This window comes from Pinus tabuliformis, chromosome 6, assembly GCF_031772625.1.
Source record: "Pinus tabuliformis cultivar Carrire ecotype Pingquan chromosome 6, CPIR1, whole genome shotgun sequence".
In the NCBI taxonomy this organism is placed as follows: domain Eukaryota; kingdom Viridiplantae; phylum Streptophyta; class Pinopsida; order Pinales; family Pinaceae; genus Pinus; species Pinus tabuliformis.
The window spans coordinates 731627791-731637360 of record NC_142292.1 but is presented as its reverse complement, the minus strand read 5'-3'; the positions used below and the strand labels follow the sequence as shown (position 1 = coordinate 731637360).

General features: G+C 37.3%; 1 pseudogene; it reads right to left on the bottom strand.

The window, feature by feature from the left end:
* Positions 1–2561: 2561 nt before the first annotated feature.
* Positions 2562–3257, bottom strand: LOC149260798 (nuclear transcription factor Y subunit C-2 pseudogene; annotated as a pseudogene).
* Positions 3258–9570: the final 6313 nt, after the last annotated feature.

Below are 9570 nucleotides of genomic sequence, written 5' to 3'. Positions count from 1 at the left end.
TCCTTTTATGAAAGTCATCTGCATTTACATCAAGGAAAGAAGGATGGTTAGATTCACTTTTTGATTTATGAGAATCCTTCACCTAATGATGCAACACATATTTCCTAATGATCCCATCATTTTCAGCTACTATGAAAATTCTTTGCCCATTGTCCAAAAACTTTTCAGCTACTATGAAAATGCTTTGCCCACAAACTTGAGTTATTTGTTGAGATACGAGGGAGAGTATAGCTGGAAGGAGTTAATGCGATGACCTCAATCCATTGAGGAAGAATTTCTTGCAAGTGGTGTTGGTCTAGAAATTATTTTTGGAAGGTTCCAAAAGGCACGCGTTTCAAATTGTAGAGGCATTATTCTTGGCTCAAAAAACTTATCCAACTCTCATTCCAAAACTTGACACTGTCTGGGCTCTCTCATGTTCTCCATTGATAGAAAAATCATTCACTTCATATGAGAATAAATGCAAATGCCAATGCTCAAAGATTTACGATGTCTTGTTTTCAAGATGCTCACTTTGGGATCTCTTGTTTTGAAGATGCTTCTATTTGGGACTAACTTATATGTGATTCAAAGGACATTAATGGGAGGAAGAGGAAGAGGAAAATGCCAATGCTCAAAAATTTTGGATGTCTTATTTTCAAGACGCTGGCTTTGGGATGTCTTTTTTTCAAGATTCTTCTATTTGGCACTGACTTATATGTGATTCAAAGGACATCAATGGGAGGAAGAGGAAGAGGATTTACAAGAGGAATCTCATGAAGGGTAGGACAATTTTCCTATATCAAATTGTTTCTAAACCTAAGAGTGAGAATTCTAAGATCCCAGTGGATGAGATATGCACTCATTCACATGCTTTGTGGGAAGATAGTCATCTATGTTACCAGAAATGAGAATGAGAAACTGAGTTTTGAGGTTTCACACTCAAGAAACGAAGAGAGAAAAAACGAAAATAAAAATGAAAAATATAGATTTAGTTTCAATTTTCAATATAGTTTCAACTAAATAATTAGAATACCAAACTGATACTTAGGAAATTGACTATTAAATATATACATTCTTATGCCTCCTAGTAAATTCAACCCAAATTTTATTAAAAAATAAATTAAAATATATACATTCTTATGCCTCCTAGACAAATTTTATTAAAAAACTAAATAATTTGAATACCAAATTGACTATTAAATATATACATTCTTATGCCTATACATTCTTATTTCTCTTAGTCAATTTAAGACCCAAATTTTATTAAAAAACTTTTAGACACCTAATCCTCTAAGGGTTGGTGTGGAAGCTGAAGAACCAAAAGGCGTCCAAGGGACCACTTGGAATATGAAACCAAGGGTCACTCCTCTGTATTATAAATATGTATTATTGTGAATAAGAAAAGCAATCTAATGTTTATCTTTCATATTGCCTCCACAATGTATGTGTTTGACATGGTATCAGAGCCACGATGTGTGGCCTTCTCCCACCTTTAGTTGTGTGGTATTCTTCAAACTAGGTTCTCTTCCATTCAACCATTAAATATTCAACCCTTTGTGCACTATTTTAGTTGTCCTCTTTGCCTTCTGCACTGTCCTTCCTGCAAAAACGTTACATTTACCCTGAGTTAATCCTGTTAATGATTAATCTGTCACCTATCACTCCACATTTTCCCATAGTATTGAAATAGAAAAATTGGCGTTGGTCTGAGTTGCACATGATTTGGCTTTCTTAGAGTGGGAACTTCTCTGTGTTGTCATTATCTTGATATTCTCTTCCAAATTAAGGTGGTAGCTATCATCTAGTTTTCGACAAAACAAGAGGCCACCAATAGTATTGCATCTGTGGTTTTCTAGTGCTCAACGTTTTCCTTCCCATTATCTCGATTTGCAGTATTTATACTAGTTTCGGTTTCAAACCCTACACTATTGGTGTTTATGAGATTATCATGAAGCAAATGGGGATCCCAAGTGTAGAACTCATGAAGGTTTAAGCCACAGGGTATGCATCAAGAGGTGAACTTTGTCCACTCGTCAACTTTCAGAATGTTTGTTTTGTACATTACGCAATATTTATGTGATTGCTAGCTTGTGTGTTGGAGGCAGACATTTATTAGACTTTGTGTCTAACAGTGTGACTGTCGAGCAATGCAATATGTTGTGTATATGTTGATTCATTCCTGAACTTCTGTTCTGAGAATTCTTTGTGATCAGTAAAAAAATATTCACACCTGAATGCTGGTAAAAAAAAAAAACTTCAATGCCCCTGCATTGAAGTTTGAAGCAGCATGAATATTACATTGATGGAAATCGTTAGCTGTGAAGGTCATATGATATGGGTTGAGCTAGTTTTCATGAAAATATTCATGTGATTGAGTGGTAGAGAGTGAGCAAAAATATTCAGAATAATCACTCATTCTAGGAAGCTGCTTAACAAGGTTCGAATGCTTGCCTTGGAGTGATTTGAAGCACCACCTTTGTTGACTTCCTTTGTGGTTGAGCGTGCGGTAGATTGAACTCGAGACATATGTGGATGAATTTTCATAAACTATCACACGTCTGAGGACCTTCCTCACGCCATCATAGCAATTGGCTGGAACAACACCACCGTGGAGAAAACTGGTTAGGTAGATAATAAAAAGGGAAAGAATTAGCACCACCAGCATTAGAACTGTTGCTTCCAATTGAGAGAGAAGTTGTAGGGGTTCCAAGATTGATAACCTGATCCTCCTTCAACTCATCCCTCGGCACAATATCGACCAGAAAATCGAAAATATCAGTCCTAGTTATGGCCGCAGCTATATCGTTCTTCTGCAGGGTTCGTATCTTGTTTTCTTCAGTGTGAAACCAGGCCCTAAGAGTAAGTTCATTGATGAATATCTCGCAGGATTTGGTAAAAACCACCAGAGCTTTTGCAGATATCATCCTGACATCCTCGTTTGACTTCACTATCTTCTTGATTCTCGCCAAATGGTGGCTATTATTTTTGAAATCCACAGATTGCTCTATTCCCTGCATTTTGTTGCCCCAGAAAAACTCAATCTGCTGCTTCTAGTGGTGGTGGAGTTGTTGTTGTTGGTGTTGGTGAAGTTGGTGCTAGTAGGCCAACTGATTATGATGGGCAGACTGAGGGAAAGCGTGAGCTGCTTGAACATATGAAGAAGTCTGGGGCTGTGGAAACATTCCACGAGCAATAGGGGCCAGATTCTGCGCAGCCTGATAAGGAGTTACATCGTACTGAATCGGCATGTGTTGCATTGTGGATTGCTTATCCATATTTTCCCAAACTTAGGAACTCCAACCAGTCGAAAATCTCTTCGACTCTTCAACAAATGGCAAAATCATGTTTCAAATCGCTGTTAAGCACCAAAAGGGCACTGCCAGCTTTTCCATCTTCGAATAGAACACAAGTTCCAGTCCTGAATATGAAATTGAGGTATGCCCTGACTTTGGAGCTTTCCGATGGCACTGAGCTGTGGGGTGCAACGTTTGTTACCATAAGACCGAGTGATCAGATTATTGTTTTTGCCAAACTCCTAGCGAAGAGGAGGAGTTATCTTCTTAAATGAAGTCATTCTAGTTGAGTGAGGGATTTTACATGGTCTATGTTGAAACTAACTGGAATCGATGTCTTCTTTAGACTGCGAGCAGAAATTTCGTTGATGGGATGGCTGAAGAAGATCAATTGAGGGAATGCTCGTCAAGTTGTAGCAAAGGAGCATGGTTCATGTGGATGAAGGTCTCCATTCAATTTTATGCATTGAATTATTTTTGTGTTGTTGTTTCACAAGTGACTATGAGTTAAACTCCTACTGAGTTGAGGCATTGCTAATGGACCTGGGCGTTCTTTGAAACTATATGTTGTGCATTGAGTTACTTTTGATAGTTGTACACTGGTCATATATGCATTGAGTCAAAGCAGTCAGACCCTTTGTATTATGTATTGATTCATGTGTTTGTGTTAATAGCTCAGTGCGTTGAATGACTGGTTCAATACGATTGTTTGTGGTTGCGGTGAATGGTGTGAATACAACGTTAAATAGTTCTTCTGAAATGGCTATACATTGTAATTTTGAAAAATGTGCATGATTGGAAGGCTCTTGAAAATTCATGGTAGGTTGAAGTTGGAACAGTCAGTGCGCGGTCAAATCTGGAGGGGAATTTCGTGAAGGCTTAAAGTTTGTATACTTGCGTAATTAGTGCTTGTTGGTTTCACACTGGTCATTTGGTGCACATTTATAGAGCATATTGCTGTGTCTTTGTACTGTGAGTGGGTGTTACTTTTCCGCATTGGGTCATAGTTGTTATAAGTTTTTAAAAGGTGTAATTTTGACAATGGATAATATGGCTCAAATTACTGAAGTATTAGAATTATTGAAAACTTTGATGCATTCTATTGATCATGATACAATGAAAATCAGAAAGAACACTCTCTGTGATATTAAAACCTATCTACAGTATATACAAGAAAAGGTAGAATTTTTGGAGCTTGAATCTCAACTTCAGCAAGAAGAATTAAAACAAAGGAGTCATCATTCAGACACAGAAATTCAGCCAACACTTCCCAAGCCAATCATCAGACCTTGGGAAGAACTTGTCCATAACAAGCACAGGACAGGTCTTGGATATGAGAAGGACGTGTCCTTTCATATTCCAGATTACTCAAAGCCCATCCAGTTTTAGAGTGTTGGATTCCTTCATGACAGTTCACCTTCAGCTTCTACTCCTCTTCCACAGCAACAACAATAGATTGTGAAATTCCAACACTGTGATTGAGTTGGCCATATGAAAGATCACTGTTTTGATCTTCATCCATGTAAGCACTATCATAAAACTAGTCATTCTTCAAACAGATGCTTCAAAAACAAACATACTACAAGAAAAATTATTCATCTTGGATGGATAACTTCTTGGCAATGGGCTTCAATAGCCAAGAAGATATTTCGCTCATACAATAGGGTTTATTCTCGAATATTGAAAAGTCTTGTAGTTGAGATCTCTTCATCTTCTCACCTTGTATATAACGGGGGGGAAATGATGGTCATCTACAAAGCTTCAAAGCCACATCAAGCGAGCCTGAGCATGCCTTCAGTTGGTGATGCCTCTTCAAAGAATCGAGGACACTTCCTCTAGCAGAAGACTTCATTTTTCTTGCTAGTTTTGGAAGAGTTCCAGGAATTGCATTAAGCATTTATTATAACTATGATACCACTTGTTATGGATCTAACCCATAAATATATGAGAATACAAATAAACCCAATAAATAACAAGATCTGAATATAGTAGAAATGCTTCACTTTATTAATATCAACCCTTAAGGTAGGGCAACACCATACATTCACTCCATAAGGAAGGAGAACACTCCACAAGCCATATGCCTGTTCCTACAATAGTCCTTGACATCTCTCAATGGGGAGTCTCTAGCCTCTATATAGGCCTCATACATACAATACCATGGGTATTACCATGGTTCCCTCAATACCATCTATCTAATACCATGGACCCATTACATTATTACTAACTACTTGTGGTTCCTTACATGATACGGGTTAACCACCTTATTTATTACTATGGCCCATCCCATTATTACATTATTCCCTTGGGTACCTCCCTTTGTACCCCATATTATCCCCCCGAAGTATACTACAACATTCCAAAGTTGGTGGTAATCCTTAAACCATCACAGGTTGAGACCTCCCTTTTCAGGTTGAGGTTCTCCCTTTTATGTGGGGTGAGACCTCCCTTTCATGGTTGAAGGTTTCCCTCTTCAAAACATCAAGAGCACTTCCTCTAGCAGAAGACCTGAGCTTCATGCCTGACTTGTAAGAGTTCTAGGAATTGCACTAAGCATTCCAGTGTTGGTGGTCATCCTTAAACCACGTCCCTTATACCAAAATTTCATAGATCATATTCAACCTAGTGTTGCCATGTATTTTTTGCACATTTTGTACTACAGCTGTCTTCTTGGACTCATACATAACCCTTCGGATTAAGGTGGGGAATGTTGGACACCTAATCCTCTAAGGGTTGGTGTGGAAGCTGAACAACCAAAAGGAGTCCAAGGGACCACTTGGAATATGAAACCAAGGGTCACTCCTATGTATTATAAATATGTATCATTGTGAATAAGAAAAGAAATCTAATGTTTATTTTTCATATTGCCTCCACCATGTATGTGTTTGACAAAAACTAAATAATTTGAATACCAAATTGACTATTAAATATATACATTCTTATGCCTCCTAGTTAGTTTACAACCCAAATTTTATTAAAAAACTAAATAATTTGAATACAAAACTAATACTTAGCAAATTGAATATTAAATATATACATTCTATATACATTCGTATGCTTATAATTTGAATACCAAACTGATACTTAGCAAATTGACTATTAAATATATACATTCTATATGCATTCTTATGCTTAGCAAATTGACTATTAAATATAACATTCTTATGGCTCATTAAGTGTATACATTCTTATGCATTTATTCAATTAAGTGTATACATTCTTGTACATTTTGGGCCTTCGGCTAATTATAATTTCCATGGAGAAAATCCAAATATATAACTAGAAACAATAAATAGAATTTGCAATTGAATATGAACTTCTTGAGCCACATATAGAATTGTGTTTAAACTATGAATTTTAACAATAAACATCTTAAAGGAAAACAACTAAAACAGGACAATAGTACAGAAATTATCAACTTTATGTATACTTGGCATAGGCCTCTAGGTTGTCAAATGAATTTCGGCTAATTATGGTTTCCATGGAGAAAATCCATATATATATATATATATATATATATATAACTGGAAAAAATAAATAGAATTTGTGCATTGAATGTGAACTTCTTGAGCCACACATATAGAATTGTGTTTAAACTATGAATTTTAACATTATACACGTTAAAGGAAAACAAATCAACTAAAAAAGGACAATAGTACATATAATGATCAACTTTCTGTATACTTGGTTTAGGCCTCTAGGTTATCAAATGAATACATGCATGGAATCTACAATAAAGAGTGGGTGAGATGACCTGCAAAAGGGTGAACTGCGACCTGTAAAAGGTTTCCCATAAATTATATTCACTTGTTAACTAAAACGACCGTAGAAAACGATGTTTCAGTCTAGTCTCGTTTCTTATACGTTTCTTACCGGGAACGGTGGCAACCGTCCTGTTTCTGGTATATTAGTGATAGTGGTGACAGGTTGGATGATGAGATGGCAACATTCCTCAATTGTCTAGACCGTTGAAGGAAAACAAGCCATAAATAATACATGTACAGATCTTATAAGAATATATTCTTGGTTCAGAGAAAGGATTGATTTTTTGTCACATTGCCTTGTAGAGACTGAGTTGGTGATCCGATTTTGATATTAAATTAAGGAGAAAAGGTATTACAAACTCATGTGCAGGAATGCCTATATTACTTAGTGCAATAGATCAAAAAGATTACGAATAATACAGACATTTAACAATTGGAAAACATAACAATTCTACACATCAGCACAACAAATAATAAAGGAGTTCACCAGACTTCCTGGCTACATCTCTTGGTCTAGCATTCAGTGTTTACCTATATATTATGTCTTCAAGAAAAAACGTTTACAGGTGTGAGCTCAATCAGAGCCATAACACAACAACAGTAATATTACACAGGAATTTCACTCGAAAACCTTGAGTCTAAAGAGTGCACAGACTCTCCCTCTTAGTGCCCTGGATCAATTGTTTGTAGTTGTGTGCTTTCTCTGACTCTCTATCTCCCCTCTGTCTCTGAACTCTGACTTGTTTTTGTTCTGCTATGGGATGGCTTTTTAAGCCTATCAACCCTATCTTTTCACCTTCCCTCTTCGGGCTCTATGTCTTCCTCTTGTATCCGTTCACCTTCCTTTCGACATTGGACACATCTTGTTAAGACAAAATGCTTAAAGCACAAGAAATCCTTTGTATTTTGATTTTATAATGGAAATACACTAAAACACAGAAAAACCCAACAAAACACCTCATATCGGATTTCAAATTTTATAGTGTCATATCTATAATCCTCTCGAGTCCGTATTTTATCGCTATCATAAGCCCACCATTGATCTGCCTTCAATCAAATGGTCGCATCCAACCTGATCATCCAACTAGCTTATGCTTTCTTCACCGTCCGATCCGTGATCGCTAATCCAACATCTGATGGCCATTTCGGGTGGCCCACTTGCACAGAGATTACCCGTACGAAAAAGCAGTTTTCTCTCTTCTATGGCATGCTACATGTCAGCCAGTGTATGGAATTGGGCAGAGCCTCTCCAGTACCACTTACCACCTGAAGCCTGCCCAAAATATTGTTTACCACAGAACTCAAATTATATAAAGCCGTATTTATAAACCTTTCGGGTCCGTGCATATCTTGTAGTCTTCACCCTGCTAGTTAAGTCCTCCCCTTTGGAATCTGCAATGTGATATACGTGCTCTCCGCCATTGATTTGCACACCGATCTGATGGTCCATGTTACATCACTGAATCGTAGTCTCATTTTCCTTAGGTCTGTCTCTGATATACTCTGCTAGCCTCTGCCGATGCGATATCGCCAATTTAGTCAAAATCATTGATCAGGTCGATCCGACGGCTCCGGTGCAACGTTACTTCAACCTTTGCTTTACTCTATTTTCTGCCATTCTTAGTGTTTTTATTCTACGATATTTTTTTCTGATAGTATTTATATATGAAGACTTAGACTTAGAGGTTTCATACAAGATCCATTTTGGATCACGCCTTCCCATTGAAAAGCTTTTGGACCACCAAAAGTTGGTTTTAGGCATCGATCAAGTGAGGATATAGTTCCCTCACCTGTCTAGTTTCTATCCATCATGTCTTGCTTGGATTTGAAACTTTGAGTCCTACTCTCAGGTACTCAACATCCACTTAATGCGTAGTTCTTACCTTCCTATCCAAAATTGTGTCCTCTTGTAACTCATTGAGATACTCAGGCAACAAATCCCCAATAGAAGGCAACTGACTTTTCTCTTCAGGATCTTCAATTGATGAAAGTTCATACAATCTCAAGTATTTTGCATTAACGACTGAATAGATCTACATATAAGATGGTAAATCAAGGAAAAAAGTATTTTCACCAATTTTGTCAAGTATCTTGAAAGGTCCATACCTTATTGGTTTTAGCTTCTTACCTTCACTTTGCATTCTATCTTTGCTGATGTACAACCAGACTTGATCACCGACTTGAAAACTATGTTCAACTCGATGCTTGTCATGTCTTGCTTTGTACTTGGCTTGAATTCTTTCCAGCTGTTCCTGTACCGCCTGGTGAATTTCTTGGATTTGTTCAATGAACCTGGTTGCTTTGTCCATCAACTGCTATGTATTTACCAAAGACAAAATCCAAGGGAGACTATGGTATAAAACCAAAACAAGTCTCAAAAAGGAGATCTCTGAGTAGAAGAGTGCTTGGCACGGTTGTAAGCATGCTGCACATAACACAAATGCTCATCCCAAAGCTTGGGATGCTTGCTGCAATAGCCTCTGAGCAACTGGATCACTGTCCTGTTGACCACTTCTGTCTGACCATCTATT